At 44.3% G+C, this 18,890-nt stretch overlaps 1 protein-coding gene across 8 annotated transcripts in view; it reads left to right on the top strand.

Annotated features, from left to right (window-relative positions):
- Window positions 1–13,613: 13,613 nt before the first annotated feature.
- Window positions 13,614–18,890, top strand: part of PLEKHA1 (pleckstrin homology domain containing A1) — a 31,259-nt gene continuing 25,982 nt past the window's right edge. For 5 of the 8 annotated variants that reach the window (XM_039553836.1, XM_039553841.1, XM_039553840.1 and 2 more), the window contains exon 1: window positions 13,615–13,754. The gene's annotated coding sequence lies outside the window, so the exon portion shown is untranslated. Of the gene's footprint in view, window positions 13,755–13,866; window positions 13,998–18,890 lie in introns of those variants that run through there. The other 3 variants (XM_039553837.1, XM_039553834.1, XM_010407976.3) reach the window with 3 other exon arrangements.

Raw genomic sequence — 18,890 nt, 5'->3', positions numbered from 1 at the left:
AAATGTTTTCGTAAATCCTTCGGAGTTTACACACTGCTCTGTGCCCTTTCTGACCCTCCAGCCTATGTCCTTTCCTACTACGCCACTTCTACATTTCAAATTTCAGTGCACAACTCTTGGCAGTCTCTGGACATTGCAGGTCTGACTTCTTCAGCCACCCATGCAGCCCTAGAGGGGACAAAACATAGCCTGATTCAAAGCAAGGGATCTTGTTGAATGCCACCAGATCCACAGTTTGGGTATAAACAGTTCTTTCCAGGATGACTCTATTTCAACATTTCTGTGTTTTATGAAATATTGTGCAACAAGGTGATACAGAGAGGCAGGCTCAGGCCAGAACTGATGCAGCGGTGCCATTCTATACTTGGGTTATGATTAATTCTGCCTTTCATCACATGAAACGTTGGCTATCAATCTCTTTCCCCTCTTCTTCTACTTTAATAGCAGCAGAGACACTACCTCAGATATATTATGGTGCCATAAAGGAGGCTGATTATTTATTTAGAAGAAATGAAATGTGGTTTAATGGAGCATGTGTTGGGCTCCAGGCCAGTGAATGGGTTCTGGTCTTTTGGGCTTCAGTGCAGATGCTCAGGGTTTTCAAAGGCAAATCAGTGTCAACTCATGAGCCCTTTAAAAGCTCATCTTGGCTCTTCCCCAGCTCCTCTGCTGGCTGAATTGCAGCCCTTTGCCTGACTCTCCTACCACTTGAGATCGGAGAAAAATGGGCTCCAGCTCTTGATGAGCTCCTTAGTCCTGCCGGACTCTAAACACAAGGCTCTCAAAACTCCACTTGCAGCCAGCAGAAGCCTTGCCCATGGGAGCCAGAGCTGCCGTCCAAGAAAGTGTTTCCCACACACTTGTGAGCACCCCAGAGGCACTGATGGATACGTCAGAGTAATGTTTGACCTTGCCCAAAATCTGGACAGTGCAGCACCACCCCTGTGCTGCCCACGGTGCAGGTTCCCGGCACAGGTTTTGCTCAGCACTGGGCATCGCTCCCACTAATATGGATTGGGATGTCTTAAGGGAATTAAGTCTAAAACTTCAGTTTCCTATGTCTCTCCAAGTTCTCACTGCGCTCTCCAGCAATCCCTCCACCACGGGGATGGTGCCCTGGTCAGAGATGAAAAGGAGCATGTATCAAAATGAAACCATGCCGCTGGGGAATAAAGTCACGTAGCTATGGGAAAAACATGTGTCTGTGAAGACTTCCCTTGACTTTAGAACACGCATTCTGCTTGTTATAAACTGTCTTTTTATATAACTTGACCCAAAAACATCTGCAAAATTCTTGCCTTTTTGAAACAGCTATGAATAGGTCACTGTTTGTTTCTGATTAAGCCTGATTCATTTATCATTCTGGTCAGCCTTTCATTCCTGTAAATACATTTACCCTCTAGTTTCTCAGTATTTCAAATACATGTTTCATAGTAATTCTGAGGTCAGGAGTCAGTCTGCCAAAGACCATGTGCACATTTCTACAGCATAAAGTTTATATATTTTTTGCTAAAAAAAATGGCAGTGTGCTTGCACTAAATCACAATTTTGAAAGGAAATTTATGGTAATCATTTCTGTAAAAGCTTTAGGTAATGGTTGGTTGAGTGTTTAAGTGTAAACTGTTCCTAGGGATAGTTCAATGAAAGCCCTGTTCAATTAGTTGCAAAATTATAACATTGATATACTGTAGGAAGTGTAAAACATTTAGGCATAGCCATTAGTAGATAAAATGCACAGGTAATGAGCTCCCAAGTTCACACACATCGATTTTCATGTCTTCTTACACAGAAGCCAATTTTAAAGCAGAGTTAAGGCTGAAGTACATATCGTCAGAATAGAGAGCCTGCTGGCTAAATAAAATCAAATCTGAAAGAGCCTAAGAAACCCAATGACACCCCTGCCCATATGATAAAAATCAGCGGGGGTAGGGAGGAGAGATGTGTGTCGGGACACTGGAGGAGAGGACACGTGCTCCTTGGCTGCCATTCTGCCCACTGGGCAGCTGACCCCCGGCCCTGGCTCGCCCCATGGGACGGCCAGGAGGACGTGGGAAGGAGCTGGGAGCCCCACAGGGGGTGGGAATAAGGGCCAGACACAACTCTGTAAGCCTGATTACTTGGCTGCTCAGAGAACAGCTCTGTTTGTCACAAGATTTCCACTTGAGGCATTGACTTTCTGGTTTCTGTGTATTTCCCAAACTCATTTTGTTTCTTGCACCCAGGAGGTCAGATGCAGGTTGGCCCTGCTGTGGGATGCACACGGGGATGGGACAGGAGCTGCTCCAAGGGCTCAGGGGACTCGTTAATCCCCAGCTCCAGCACCAGCTTGTGCCCATTTCACAGGTCTCTGCTCAAGCTGCTCTAAAACCAAGCGACCACATCACTGCTCCAACCAGTGCTGGACTAATTTTGGCTTGACAATGGAGGTGAAAAATGAGTTGCCTCTTCTCTGCACAGCTGCCCTCTGATCTCGGTATGATTTCATCTGTATTTCTAGAAAACTAGACGTTTCCAGAAATATCTGACTAAGTAATCTCTTCATGGCTCTTCAGCAACCCCAGTGGCTCCTACCACTCAGCTTGTTTGTTAAAATTAGCAAAACATTGCATGAACACTAAGGCAGTTCTCAGTGTGGTGTTGTGTTGAGTTCAGCTAAAGGGTGTTTTAACCAACACAAACTAAACTAACCTTCCAAGAACGGTCCGTGGGCAAGGCTGGGAAGCTGCAAGAAACATGAGGTAGCTGCTGGGAGAATGCAGAGTGATGTCGGAAACATTTGTCCATCTGTAAACAAACAAACAGCCCGACACCCAAACCAGGCCAGTCTGGTGGAAAATGTCAAAGTCATGACCTTCATCAAATGAAAGAAAACAGATTGTGCAGCAGCAACACTCACCGTTTTCCGTATCTCTGGGCACGCCGTGCTGGCTTTACGGGCTTCTCCAGGGGACATGAACTGAAGTGACCACTTTAGGTTCCAGTGAAGCTTTCTCATTTCACAATCACCATCTGAAAGGGGACAACCCAGTCTCTGTTTTTGTTTTCTTCCTGGTGATCTCCTCTGTTTTTATGTCTGCTCCATAATTTCCTTTCTGTTTTTTTTGTTTTTACTTCTCCTTTCTCCTCCTTTCCTCTCCTGTTTTACCATTTTCATTTCATTTTCTCTGTTCAACTCTCTCACTCCCTTAGAACTCCCGATCTGTACCCTTTAAAACTAAGTCCTTAATCCAGCACTGTTATTTACACATGCATTTGTTGAAGCAGCTGAGCTTAATACGCCACTTCCCATTCACTGTATCATATTCCCCAGCTACAAACAGGCCCATAGCCTACTGCAAACATAAAAAAAAATCCCCTCACATGTATTTAAAGTCTTTCAGGCTTTCACGTGGCTGAATTAACTTATTAGACATGATAACTCAACCAGATGCAATTGCCCAGCCTTACCTTTAGTTCTGCTGAGGAACAGCCCCACCAGGATAAAGCCCTCTTTATTTCAGCCAGGCATAGACTGTGAGTGTCTCATTGTTTTGGCCACAGCTTTGAATAAATAATCACCTAAGAGAGCATACTTCCAATTTTGATTTCAGATGCCTTGCTCACTTCCAAGTGATGGTGTTCAGAGTTGAGCTGCAGGAGAGGGATATTTTCAAATTTTGCAAACAGGAATCCTTTTTGCACGTCTGACCTTGGTGTGTCTGGATGAATCTCGGTGTTTTCACAAAGCTGGTGTGTCTGTGAACAAGTGTGCTTACCCAAAACCATATTGTAGCTCTTGGAATCATATCACAGCTCCTTCACAGACTCTCACTATGGCCCCAGACCTTCCTGGATTTCAGTACTACTCAGACAGGGGGGGAGATGCTCCAGAGGGAAAGTCTCATTGTCAACAACCGAGGATGTCCAGTCCCTTTTCTCCAGCTGCCCCTGGGATAACACCCCCTCAGAGCCTTCCCTGCTGGGAATTCATCCCCAACCCTCCTGTGCTGTCCACAGGAAAAAAGCTGAATCCCGACCTCAGCAACTTCTGCTGACCCTGTTCACCTCCAGCAAGGCAAACACCGAGCAAAGCGGAGGTGGAAAGCCGAGCTTTGCGTTAAGCAAGAGCATTGTGGACCCTGCAAAGGAATGTTTGTTTGCATGCTGCTCGCCCTGGCATGCCCGTGCATGTTTGTGCTGCATTCCCGAGGGAAGCTGGGTTCGGGGGAGCCGTGTGGGAAGCTGGCTGCTCCATTCCTTTCTTTGATAAAGCAGTGGTTGAGTCCACCTAGGAGAGAACTGCTTTTGCGGTCTTTGTTTGGGCAAGGCGGCTCTGCAAGAGTAAATTGAGTTGCCTGCTTTGTAATCTGGGATGATTTTCAAATCTCCTTCTGCTTTTTGAAGTTAGTTGGAGTAATTAAAGTTGCGGAGAGGTGATAAGTAGCAAAAGGCAAATTTCGGGCTACAGGCAGTCTGCATGTGCCTGGGATCTGCGTGGTGAATAAAATGAAGCTAAAGGAGGACAAGCTACTGGGGTTATAACAGCTAAGGAGAGGCAAACACAGACTATTCCTTTGTAGGGAAAACAAAGAGGTGCAATTCTGCCTCTTTGGACTTGAACTCATGCAGGTAAGGTGGAGCAGGGGGACAGAAGCTCTGGCGCCCTGCTGCACCTGTAGGGATGGTGTAGGAGCTTTATGAACAGAGTGCTCATCGCCCCAGCCTGAAGCCAGCCTGGCCAGAGACACCCCAATATGGACACCCCTGTACAGACAGCTCACCCAGAGAGCACCTCCAGGGCAGAGGGAGCTCAGCAGATGATGCAGCTGCACTTACCCTCAAGTTCAGACCTTGTCATGAAGACAAAAGCCTTGGGGGAATTAAGAGGATTTTTTTTTGTTTTGTTTGCTTAGCTTGTGGGAGTTTAATGTTTAATCATTGCAGAGGAGTGAGTGAGTTACTCATATAATTGTTAGCCATGATTTCTGCCTTTTTTTCCTTTTGTCCTTTGTTCTTCCTTATCGCAGCTCTCGCATTTTTGTGGACTAAATTGGCTTCCTATCATGGCCCACTGGTCCTTGATTTCTCAGCAAACTGCAATTTTATAGCCTTCACAAGAGGCTCTTCATTTAAACAACCCAAATTAAGGGCACAGGAGTCAGGAACTGCTTGGATGGCTCCATAACCCACCAGGAGGAGGATACTTCCCCAGCAGACAGGTACCGGTCCAGAGGGGTTCCCCTCGCTGTGGGTACCACTCCTCCTGCAGATCAGGGAGCCCTCTCCATAACCTGCTCCCAGCCTTCACCCAGGAGAAGCAACGCTGAAATTCCAGAAAATATGGTTCTTGATTTCTCAAAGGAAAGAAGAGCAAAAGGAAAAAATAATAGTTTAACTCGAAACAAGGGAACAGTTTGCTGTTAAGATTTTGGGACAGTTTTTTATCCAAAAACTGTATCTTAAAAATAATTTAAAAATTATCCCTACAGCTGTAAAACAATGTAGGGACCCAGAGATAAACTTGCAACTAAATGAGGGAACCCTGCAGGGCTCTTCCCTAAAGGGCAGGTTTGTGCCCAGCACAGCTCAGGGTTCTCCCCCCAGCACAGGTTCTCCTCTGCTCTCTCCCAGCCACAAAAAACCAGCGGCTCTGTTTTGTCCTTGGTTTGGCGACCCTTTTTTCCTTCAGAAATGTCATATCTGGCTGTGGTTTGCCACTGTCAACCGCCCTGATAGGCTTTTAATGGAGAGAGACAAATTTATTTGATGATTTTGATTACTCTTGCTGATTAATAATTAATTCAAAACAGGACCATGAGATACTTCTATTGAGTTCTTATTGGTTTTAACAAAACTGAAGGATGCTTTTAACAAAACTGTAACTCAATTAATCTCTGTGAAAAGGAAGGATGCCTCTTAATTGCCATCAGATATTTATTTCATTTTTTTAAATACTGAATCAGCTCTATTTCTATCCTTTCTAAACCCTTGTGTTAGTGGTTCACAAGACATTATTTAATATCTGCAGAGGTATTTTCCTAGAAGGGAAGTCACTCCCAGTCAGGCACATGCCCCATTCCACTACAACTGCTTGTAAATATTTCTAAGGTGTGATGAACCTGCCAAATGATCCAAAGGATAAGTCAGTTCTGGGGTTTTCTTCCCAAGACAAAGCAGGATTGACAGAAGCAGTAATCTTTTCATCATTAATATCAGAATTGCACTAAAAAAAAAAAAATGATGCATTTCATAGCTTAGCTATCTACAGAATAAAAATAAAAGAATCCTGAAATTCCACAGAACAGTGCAGTGCACCTTCTAGAAATGTTGTCATTCCAGATACCAGGAGAAACAAAAATCCAATCCCCTTACCATGGAAAATGGGTGTCTACCTTTGAAATAGAAAGCCACCAGGCTAACTTAGAGAAATGTTATGGCTGGATGAGCAGTAGCTGGATGGCAAAGGTAGCATTTGGCATGAGAACAGCTGTCAACATCTGTCCCCCCCAGGATGACAGATGGCAGGGAGCAGCTGCCAGCGCTGTCACTGGTGGAGCAGAGGTGCAGCTGACCTGGCAATGCTGCTGTTTACACAACCCCTCGGAGCTACTGCCACAACCTGTGGAGCTGGTTTTAGCAGGAGTGGAAAATCTGTGGAGAGCAAGGAAATGCTGAGAAGCCAGACAAGCTGGAGCAATATCTGGAGCGGTGCTGGGCGCGTTGTCAGTGAAATAATTTTCAGCAGCAGTTCAATTTCATCCATGTTCAGCCCTGAGTGTACAGGTTGATGGCAACAGAGCTTGGAAAAAGCGGCTCCAGAGGAAACTTCTTGTCTCCTAAATCATCCTTGGGGACCAAGAAGGAGAGGCCAGGATTGCCTTCATGCCCTGTGGCAGGCACTGGCTGTGCTCCAGGCACAGGGGCTGCTATCTCCATGTAAAATCCTGTTCCCCACCTCAGCAGGGTCAGAGCTGGTTCTGGCTCCAGGTCTCTCCCCATCAGTGATAAATCCAGGGTTGATTTCAGATAGGAACTGTTGGCAGCAGGGGATTTTATGGGTCATGTCATAACTGCATCCATTACCATAAGAATATACTAAGAGAACTTTATTCCTACACTGACTTAAAAAAATATAAATACCAGAGATATTGTAATAAAGACACTAGTTTTTAAATTGAAAAGACCCAATTTGGGTAGCTTTTGATGGCAAAATATTCACAATTGATTTTTAAGCAGTAACCCATTGTGTAATGTGCACCATGTGCAAAGGCTGTGGCTTCCTACACTAAAAGTCAGAGCAGTTGGAAGTTACAAAAACTGAAATTTGGTCGAGTGTGGGATCAAATTTTGAGCCTCTTTAATTCCAGCAACCAGTTTTAATCTTTCCTCCAAGGTAAATAAAAGGGAACATTACTGAAGGCAGTAGAGTTTGGGGGATGGCAAAAAGGAGGTAAATAAAGCAAATCATTCTGGGAGTTCCTGGGAGCTCTTCAGAAGTGATGAGGTAAGAAAAATGGGGATTGTCCAAAAAGGATGACAGGCATTTCACCCAAGAAACGGGAATTATTAGGGCTGAAGGGAGCTCAGTTTTTCTGCTCAGAAACCAACCTAAGACATTACAAAATAATTTCTCTGAAGGAGATGTAGAACAGCACTCAAGGAACAACCTGGGAAGGGGACACCAACAGGCTAAAATGCCATTTGGGAATGTCTCCAGAGCCTCATCATTTCACACACTTTCTAAATCTAAACATTCAAAGATTTTTGCATTCCTTCTAGATACTCTGAAATGGTAACAAAATTTATATTTTCCTTTTTAAATGTAGGCACAGAGTTGGGTTTTGGGGTTTTTTTTGGCTATCTACTTCAAGTTGTGTCATGTAATATGGTGGATTTTATAGGGATATCCTTATCTTTTAATAAATCTTTATTAATTGCTTATTTTATTTTATGAGCTTAAAAGTTACAATGTTAGCTGTTAGCCAGGGCCTTCATACACTCCAACTCTTGAACATTTTTTTAATGGCTGTGTGGGTGACAGAATCACATGGCAGTGAAGGAGCCAAGGTGTTTTCTCTGGAGCTCGTGCCAGTTTTGGGCTTTAACGCTGCCTGTGTGCCAGCTCAGAGTTCCAGGTAATACCTGAACTGTCACAACACCTGCCAGGGCAAGAGCGGGCTGGGAAAAATGTTAACCCCATCTGAAATTATCAACTGAGGTTTTGCTGGTGCTGTCCTGTGTGTCACAGGGCTGGGACAGTTTTTACCTTGCACTGGGAGCCCCTGTAGTTCCTCCTTGGATGTAAAACACCACATTTTGGGCACTGCTGCTTGGATCTCCACCTGCAGAGCTGTTCTGCCCGTGAAAAAAAGTTGATCTAGGGCACCTAGATGTGTGGGCATCCCCGTGGGGCACATCCATAGATGGGTACCAGTGAGAGGGGTTGAGGGCTGGTGGCACCAGCAGTGGGACTCTCACCACCGGGGACACTGCTTTGACCAGGTGGAGAAAGCAGAGTGCCATCACCAAGGGATTCCCCAGCTTGGCAAATATCAGCCACAGCTAAGTCAGAAGGGTGTGCCAAGGGCAGGACATTGCCATGTACTTCGGGGTCTCGCTATAACTGAATTAAAGCTTTTTTACTTTCACCCTCTCGCGGTTTAACCCCAGCCAAGCCCCACACGGCTCACTCCCCACCACAGAGACAGGGGAGAGAATCCAAAGGGTAAAAGCAAGTCTGTTGAATTCATTTGGTCCATGACTTCAGGCTCCATCTGTTCTGGTGGTCACTCAGGACAGGAGAGGTGGTGTTTGGAGGGAGTTCCTGTGCCCCAAAGCCAGCTCAGGTCAGGTCACTGCTGCACTGCCACTGCTTCTTTTAAGGCTTCTCCTCCATTGGTTCAGGTCGTTCCTGCTGTAGTAATTCCTGTGAAATACAGCTCAAATCATGGCTTATAACAATTTAAAAGGCACATCCAGTACAATCTCCAGCCCTGGTCCTTTGAGGACTGGGACTTACAGCAAAGTATGATGTTATAGCTCCCAGTAAAGAGCACAAATGAGAGCAGCTTCAACCCCCAGCTTTACTCTGCACTGTACTAGCTAATATAAATGTAAATTATCTCTGTAACATAGCGCATAGTGAAATACTAAACAAATAAAACACACAAAATAGTGAGCCTCTGCCTCCTATCCTGCCCAATGACAGCAGCAAGGCACTGTCCTGACCTGACTGCAGCAGCCGTGTGAGCTGAAAGCCCCCCGGGCGGTTTGCATATATTTCAGTGCAGAATACGCCCTTTCCTGAAGAAGATTAAGCTCTCATCTTTTAAGCTTTGAAATGAAATGAAAGTATTTCAATTTTTTTTATTGCAGGGACACTGTATTTTGAAGACAACTCACTTTTTTTTTTTTTTTTTTTAATGTGGAATGGTTTTAGGTTAAAATAGACAAAAGGGAATAAGAGGGTTTTTTTGGTTTTTGCTAATAAACTTTATATCTAGAAAGATGGAAGCAGAATAAAAACGCACTGTTTGGTAGAAAATGAGGAATCACCATATGTATTTTAGTATAATGCTATGCACATAGGAATGAGGAAAACAACTTCAACATAGGAATATTAAACTCCTAACGAACTCAAAGTGTTTAAATATGGCTTTCAGGGAAACAGAGTACTTAAAAGGCTGGGAAATTACTTCATCACTGTATATCAGTACTTATCCACAGCAGCTACATCAGGGTGCTTTTCTACTTCAATATCAAATTAATAACAAGATCCCATGACTGGCAGCTCAAGCTGAATGAATTCAACCTCCATGTGAGATTAAATTCCCAAGCTCTGTCAACATCATTTCATCAGAAGAGATGAAGTTTTAGCTTTAAAATGCATATTGCAAATATGCTTTAGAGCAGCTTTTGAATTAAACCGTCTGCTCGTCCGTGCCAGGGTTTTAATGCTCCCGCTCCTCTCCTTGCCGTGGGAGGCACAGAGAGGTTTCATCTGTGCTGCCCTCGAGGTGCCCATCACATGCAGAGTTCTGCTGTAAGGCACTGACTGGAGGGAAGCCTTCTGCAGTGCTTTAGCTGATTACCTGCAGGGATGGAGAGGATGTTTGTCCTTCGCTACCCGTTAGGCTCGCTCAGGAATCAGTGTCATCCTCTCGAGCTTCAGCAACTGGCCATAAACTAGGGTCTGCTCCAGAGGGGGACAGGACAACCTCATTTCTCAGAGTCTGTTGTGCTCACATGTTTCAGTCACAGAACTGGCAACCCTGAAGTAGCAAGGGTTGTTCTTCCCCAGGTCACACTGGTGGGAGCCTTGGAGAAATTTTGGTCTCTCTCTCTCTGTTATGGCAAATAATTTAATTAGGTAATAAACACTACCTAATTAGCCCCATGCCACTGCAGTAAACTCATACATTCATCCTCTGGGATGAAGTTTAATGACTGAAAAGCTTTCCTTGGTTGCTAACACTGAAGGTGTCAGCAGAGTAATGGCCTTGCCTGGTCACAGCCTCTGAGAAAAGTAGTCCCATTGAGGTCAGCAACACCCCTCTTAAAATAGTGCACAGGAGGCATACTGCATGTGGATGGAATTTGCAATATTGAACCCATAAAAACAGAATATAGTGACAGCATTTTGCTCTGCACTCAGTAATTCACTGGCCAGGCTTTTTTCCTGTTTTCCACGGCAACATAACTGTTGGTTTTAACAAAACCGTTTTGTCCAAGGCCAAATTAATTTCTTTAGAGCAATGAACTGAGGTTTTGTTCATAGCTCTTTATTTCTGCATACCTATAAAGTTGTTGAACTTCCTCAGCTGGGTAAAAGTATCCATCATGAAAATACCATTAGAAAAGCAATATTTTGGAATTTTTGGATATTTCTGCTTCTTTGACAAGACATGAAATCTGTGTATTTATATATACAAGGTATGTATGTGATTTGCATGTTTATATTTATATTTGTGTGCTGACATTTATATGGATAGATACATGCTACTCCTCTGGTACTACTGTTCCACTGGGAGCTTCCATACCTGTGAAATAAACACTTGTTCCTAAGGGTGCATATTGCTGCAGGTCACTCACCAAATGCTATTTATTATAAACTGTATTCTGAGCAACTGCAATCCCAGTAGGAACTGATGTCCAAACCCTCCTACCTGTCTCAGTGATGAGAATCACAAGCAGGTTCTGAGTAAAAGGTTGGCACAGCAGGGGCCTGCCAACATTTTCTGCCAGACATGAGGACTCTTGTGGGGATACCTGCCAGTATTTGAAAACTATGAATAGAGACAACTGGAGAGGAAATAAGTGCCTGTCTCATAATTCTGCTGGAATATACTGGGCCCTGAACCAATTTCTACACTGAAGTCAGTGGCATTGCATGGAGAAGAAGCCAGTGCAGAATTTATACTTGAATATTTTTAGACATGGCAGGGTAGGTAAAACAGAGATTCTGTCCTTTGTAATCTCTGCATGCCTACTTTGTGCTGCAGAATAGGAAGGTCCCTGGGTGACCCAGTCACTTCACACCCAAAGTTTACCTGTTTGTCATCACAATCACCTTCAGCTGTTGCATTTGCACGTTCCACGGAGAGGAATACTGAAAATACTGAGTTGTTTTGAAGTCAGGGAGCTCAGCTGAGCTTTAAGCAGCCTCTGTAGCACTGCAGTTTATAAAAGCAGAACTAGGAGCAGCATTGTACTGAGAGCACCTCTTATTCAAGAGATAACTTAGAATGATTATTATTAGAGATAACTGTATTTATGTCTTGGACATCAAAGATTCACAGCTCCTCATTTTTTGGCTCTCCACATGCGAATTTCATGAAAATACTTTTGTGAACAGCACAAAGGACAGAATATGTCTACAGTAAAGTGTTTGTGTCTCAGCTTAAGTAAAGACAGCTCCTTATATACCTGACTGTCTCCTCACTAAATTGGGAGAATTAGGCTACACTAAAAGGAAATTTGCAGTTGTGTTTCATGATAGAAACTACGGTAAACTACAGTAGGAGGTTTGTTACCCAATTCCAATGAAATATACTCCTTCTTATAAATGTAATAATCTTTTTATCCTTTCCTGAGTCTTACTGTCAGAATATATGGTTATTCAAACCTTGTGTGGGAGGCTGGAGAAAATATTTGCAAGTTAAGGCACATCAGACTGTAGACTGCTGTAGATTCCATGTGTTGTGGAATGGCTTTTGCTTCTATGGCTTTTTGAGTGCAAAAAGGGTGTATAATTTTGTAAAAGGCTCTTCCATGTGCAGTGTGACGGCAGGACACATCCTGCAGTCATTTAATAGCTGCCACAGCCCCGATAGTTCTGTCAGGATGAGAAATGCCAGCTCCGAACTTCAGTGGGGGAGAGCCGTGGTGCTGCCCACTGTAAATTGTCTTGCATTAACTCCAGTAAAACACTGTTAAGTGAAAAACGACAACAAGAAAATGTATGAATAATTGTGAATGAAGTCCAAACTGAAAAGCCTCTGCAGCTGCAGAGTGTGTGACCTCTCCGGGGTTTGATAGGGAAGAGTTGCCATGGGAATGCTGCGGCATTGTTTGCGGCTGACTTCAGCTTTTATTGTTGTGCTCTGATTACAGCTTTTGTTTCACTGTGAAGTATGGTTGTTACATGCCAGCTCGAAACAAAGATGCATTTACAGGCAGCGGCGGAGTTCAAATGGTTTCTATAATTAGAGATATCACTGCTTTAAGCAAGGAAAAAAATTCCTGTGTTACTATTTCAGAAAACACAAAGTTTTTCAGTATAAATTTAACGTCTGCTTAGGAGAGAAGTAGCTTCCCAGTAAAACTGGCTAAACATCACTATGGGGAATTGTCATTTGCCACTAGGACCGACAGCAAAAGGCTGCACCTGAGCCTCCAGGTGAAGACAGTTCAGCCGCAGGGTACAGAGAATTCGAGTTTTTTGCCACATTAGTAAAGTGTACACAGACGTGTATCAACATCGTGATTTACTGCATCCTTAAAGCTTGTTAGCTCCAAGATGTCCTTGAGTAAGGGAAGCCAACTGTGCTATGTGTTCTAAGGGCACTGCTGACTCTTATTTGATTTGCCATCAGCCAGGACCCCCCAGTCCCTTTCCAGAGCATTGCTCTCCAGTGTCATTCCCCAGTCTGTCTGTACATCCAGGGTCGATCTATCCCAGGTGCAGAATCTGGCACTCAGCCTGTTAAACATCACATGGTTGGTGAATGCCAGTTCATAGAAGCATAGATCACAAAACAGTTTGGTTGGAAGGGACCTTAAAGCCCATCCAGTGCCACCCCTGCCACGGGCAGGGACACCTTCCACTGTCCCAGGCTGCTCCAAGCCCCAGTGTCCAACCTGGCCTTGGACACTGCCAGGGATCCAGGGGCAGCCACAGCTTCTCTGGGCACCCTGTGCCAGGGCCTCCCCACCCTCGCAGGGAAGAATTTCTTCACAACGTGCAACATTTCCTTCCCTGCTCGGGCCTCCCCATTAAAGACAAGATTAAAATCCCAGTAATTGGACTGCAATTCCCATCATGCCCCCGCCGCCGGCCCGTGCCCCTCCCCTCACGCGCCGCACTACATGTCCCAGCAGGCCGCGGGGCGGAGCGGGTGGTGGCGCGGCGGCGCATGCGCAGTGTGGGTGCCCGGCGGTGCGGACGGAGGCGGCGGGACGAGCCCGTTCCCGGTGCGGAGCGCGGAGCGGGGCCGGGAGCGCGCCCGGGGAGCGCCCGGCTCTCCTCAGGGGGCTCCCGCACTGTCAGGACTCCAGTAAGTGCCTCGGCCCGGGGCGGGGCTCGGCCTGCCCTGGGTGATGCCCTTCCTTCCGCGCCTGCCCGGTGTGTGACCGCGCAGGGCACTGTCCTGCTGCCCCTGCGCCTCTCCCTCCTCTTTTCCTTTCCGTTTTCCCTGGAAGGCGCTCGGCGGCGCGGGGGCTCTGCCCGTGCGTCCCCCGGGGCAGCGCGGTGTCGGGTGCCCCGGTGGCGCAGGCAGGGCGCTGTCACAGCCCCAGAGGTAGGAGAAGAGGTGATCTCATTGCTCGTCATGGTCTGTTCTCCCTGCGCTCGCCTTCGCCGCTCCGGTGTTGGAGCACGCCGGGAAGGAGCGATGTTATCTGGGCAGAGCCTGCAGGGATGGTGCCTGCGAGGGTGTGGGCTTCCCGAGCACCCTCCCTCGGTTCGGCTCGCCTTTGGGATCCCTCTCCCAGCTGCAGCTCCAAGGGGAGCTCAGTGGGGCTGGGACAGCCAGTGTGTAGTGCCGCGTTTGTTTTTAGCTTTGGAAGGCATAAGTTTTGGAGAGGGCTGGGTGGGGAGGCTGTTGGCACGCTCTGAGCTGTGTTCTGGGTTAGCTGTAACCGGGGCTGGTTATTTACTGAACCAAAGTGTCTTTAAATGGATAACTTGACTATAAATGAATGTTAAACTGTAACCACTGTTGTTATATGCGCGGTTTTTATCACCTGTAAAATTCCAGATAGGCGTTTGACATGCTGCTAAACTTAACACAGACTTAAATTCTGTATGTGTTGTGCAGCTCTCTTGGGAGGAACTAATGCATGACCTTCATAAAAGGCATTATGTTATTGCATCAAATGTTTGCAAAGTAACATCAAGAGGACAGCAATTTTCTCTTTGGCAGGCTGCTGCTTTGAGGCCTTCTGTAAAAAAAAAAAAAAGTCTGATTTTCACTAAGCAGTCTGTTGTGTTTATAATCAAGCAGAATGAACAGTCTTCAAGTGGGGAAACAGTTATTACTTAGTTAGGCTGAGCACCTGAATTAGGCATCAGCAAAGTGGTGTTACTTACCTGAGTAAAGCTCAGAGGTAGAATCTTTTTTAATTTTTTTTTTTTTTTAGATTCTTAAGAGCTACATATCTCCATGCTTCACCTTCTTTTCAAAGCAGAGTACTTTTAAATAGACTACTAGGCTTAGAGCAAGCTGAACAGCATAAACTTCTTTGTTGCCTTCCGATGAATTCCTTGCTTTCCTGACAGAGGCTGTAATGTCTGTAAAGATGAATTTTCTCTTCTCCTTACCTGCTCCCATACGTGACCCTGCAGGGCAGAGCCATATTTGATCGTACGGTTTTGGGGCCTGTGACATGTGAGGAGCGGCTTCTTGCTGTTGAAACCAATCTAACAGGGTTTGCTGGGCTTTGTGTTTTTGTTTTGGTTTTTTTGTTTTTTTGTTTTTTTTTTTTTTTTTTAATTTGGGCTGCATTTATTTTGAGGCAGCACGAACACAATCCTAACCGAGGTGGAAATGTGCATGGTAACTTTGACTGGTTGCTCTCTCATGAGTTACTCTGTCTTATGGAACAGTGAACTTGCATTTTAGGTCCATTCAGTCTTGTTCCCTCCTACTTGTTATTTTTAGTTGAAAGAATCACGCCAGTAACAATACATAAAACTGTCAGGTTTGTGAAGCACAGAAGTGTAGAAGTGCTGTTTTCCCTTTTGTCACATGAGGAAGTGTTAAAAGTGGGCTGAAATCTTTGTGGCAGAGAGAGATGCTGGGCCTGGTTGATATTTGGAGGAGAGCCTTTTAATTCGGGGATAGATAAGCACTGATGCAGAAAGTGATAATTCAAGAAATAATACATGGGGGTTTTATGTGTCCTGAACATCAGTGAGTGCTACACCACTGGAGTCAGCTTTGCATAAAATAAAAACCTTTGTGCGACTCACTGAGTTCTATTTGCAGTTATCAAACATTGTGGTTTGATTTTGTGAGTGTAGAAAATTTAATTCCAAGTTCATAATTTCTGAAGACATCTATTTTCTTGAGCTATTTCTCTGCTGTAAAACTACATTTGGCCTCATGTTCCATTGTGTAGCTCTGCATTTGAAGGGTGAAATTAAAGAAAAAGATGCACAGTGGGTCAGTGGCAGGTGTAGTGCAGTGTTGAAACGTTTCAGAGGAGTGGATGCTTTCATACAGATTAGAGAACAGGCAAAGAAGAATCATTGTATGAAGAAAGCAGGCAGCATTTTAATGCTTTCCCTCCTCCTTCTCTCCTCCTGTATTTATTTTTCCTCAGGAGTAGTAGCTGAGTGACAGAAGACAGACACACACACATGAGGAATACAGAAGGCATGTGCGTGAGGAAGAGACCTGAATGCAGGAAAAGGCCTTGTTTTTTCCAGGTAGCTGGGGCTTGTTCCAGAAGGCAGCAGAGCTATCTCAGCTCAAATAAAGGCTGACTGCATGTCAGAGAGTTGGTGTAGAAGAGAGGAAGTGCAGAAGTCAGTTTTTATTGACTGTAACAGATTAGAAAGAACTTGAGGACATTACTGAAATGAGAACAGATCTCGGCTTGTAACACAGTCTCCCGTGTAGTGTTGGATGTAGCCCAAACTGCCAGGCCTGCAAAATTCTTAATCTGTTTTAGTAGATTTAGAATTCCATCGATGTCTTTATTACTGACTGTTCCTGGTTATTTAAGCTGACAGTTATCATAGTAAATGCAGTTCCTCCAAAGTGCAGCAAACCAGCAGTGTTAGGAAGTGAGTACATGTTCTAATGAGCAGAGTCCTTGCATGCTCTGCTGTGCTTTTGGAGGTATCCAGCTCTACATCAGTGTTTAGACAAACAATAGTTTGTGATATGAGAGCATGTATCTGTCTTACAAGATGGCTTTTGGCAGGTTTTTTTTTCTCTGATAATTATGAACAATAGAAACAGTCTTAGAAACCAGTTACTGGGGTTTGGAGCCAAGTGAACCTTTGTGCAGTTGTATAATTGCATGAAAATACAGGATAGTAACTTATTTCAGTGCCAAAATGGGAATTTAGGTAACTGGCTTTAGCATAAAACATTTTTACAGCGTGGAACAAGTGCTTAAGAAGTCACCAGGAAATTATATAAGAAACACAACAGTCAGTAGTACATGTATTGAAGTATTGCTGTCAGTGATTTATAAAATTATATAAGAAACCTAAATACCATAATCCTAGTGTGCTTCTTTGACATATAAAAATAATGTAACTGCTTTTAAAAAGTCGCCTGCTGAAGAGGTCTGAGTGACGAGAATGGTTCAGGTTTTGAAGTTATACTTCAATGCAGAGAATGACTGAAATGAATTGGAATGGGAGATATGGCTGAGCTGCTTCAAGTTTTTTTCTGCTCTTACGCTGATCTTTCAAATTAGGACTTTGAAAATACGTAGGGCTAAGGTCATCTTGATACATGCTGTACCCTAACTGTGAGAAATATTTAGGTACGTGTTGGTATAGGGCTCAATTCTATAAATAACACTTTCCTCTCAGTGCTAGGTAAAGCAGCAGGGTTTTGTTGCTGTTGAGGAAGGAAGCTGGTTGATTGTCTCAGCACTAAGCAGCATTTTCTCCCTCCAGGGACTTGCAGAAACATCTAGAATGTGTAGGTGTTTCTTTAATCTTGAAGAAGGAACTTATTAAGCTTTCTGGTGCAGAACTGTATGAGCCACTTATTCTTAACAGATGTTATCTGCACGAGTAGGGAGTTGCAGGTCTGGTAGACATTTGTGGCATTCAACAGTTTAAACAGTTTTCAGGTTTGAACATATGCCTTTGCCTTAAAATCTGAATAGTTTCAGGTATTTTATGTAGAAGAAAGGTGGTTCAATAGTGAGGTTGCTGCTCTGGGACTTGGGAAACAGGTTCAGCTTACTGTGTTGCCAAAAAGCTTCCTGTGTGGCCTGGGACAAGCTGCTTCTCTGTCCCTCCGTTCTCATACTGAGAGTGCAGAACAGCAGCAGCAGCTCTGCATCACAGGAGTGTTTCGGGTATGTCAGGTTGGACGTGGCCAGGGGTGGTGTTGATGTGGGGCACAGAGCTCCCTTGGGCTGGGAGGGAGAGGTTGAAGACACTGGCCAACTTAAAAACTAGGGGTAAGCTCCAGGCAGGAGGAGGAAAACCAGAAAAAGACAGTGGAAAAAAGGTTTTGACTGGAAATCTCTGGTGTCACTTAGAGAAAGCAAGTCCTTAAAACTTTAAGGAGCACTGTATGGCCTCGTTTGTTTAACAGAATTTTAAAACAATGCTTAAAATACCCACACAAACATGTAAATCTTTTATGTTATGGTTCTGCCACACTGGGGACAGTAGCAAAGCTCTCTCTGTTCCTTTGTTGGCTGTTCTGGTCTTTGGAAGATGCTTTTAAATCTAGCTAACCATTGCATCCACATGTTTTGGATATCAATTTAGCTCATTTGTTCTGCTGGCATGGTAAGCAGAATCTCTTAAATTGGGCCTGATTTACTGACTTCTCATGTGAAAGAGGTTGAGCTTCTCTACCTCTCAACTCCCCCAAAGGGAAAAAGAATTTGCAGCCACCTCTAATGAGCAGTGTCTTTAGTAATGTTATAGAGTTAAAATTATTTTGGATTTTAAATCCTTCTGGTGGAAATAGGGCACTGTCATTGCTATAAATTTAAGATGTAGACTAGACAGCAATTATCAAGCTTTGCAAACATGTTTTCATTGTTGAGAGTCAACACTCCCAGGAACAGTCTCTGTATACTGACAGAGAGGTGATAAATTAATTCATTTAATATGTAATTGTTTTGATGTGTATGCTCTCCCTGGGTGCTTTGGTACCCACCACATTTACATCCCATGTCCAAGAAAATGTGTTGGAACTTGTTCAGACTAGTGACTTAATTAAATGTTCTTCTGTTAAGCACTAGAACAGTTACATGCCAGGTTTGTTGTAAGAGTGAGCAGTCCTCTTAAAACTACACTTCAAAAGATGTTGTTAAATTTGTTGGTTAACTCTTTAGGGAGGTTTAGAATGACAAATGGGAACTTAGGCTGTGCTAATAATTCAGCTGGCAAGTTATTTCTCTATCTGGTAGACTCCATGCCTGTGTGTGCACCGCTGCTGGAAGGTTGGGTAACTTAAAGGATGTTCTTGCTTCAAAAGTGT

This window comes from Corvus cornix, chromosome 6 (genome assembly GCF_000738735.6).
Source record: "Corvus cornix cornix isolate S_Up_H32 chromosome 6, ASM73873v5, whole genome shotgun sequence".
In the NCBI taxonomy this organism is placed as follows: Eukaryota; Metazoa; Chordata; class Aves; order Passeriformes; family Corvidae; genus Corvus; species Corvus cornix.
This window is presented reverse-complemented; position numbering and strand designations above follow the sequence as displayed.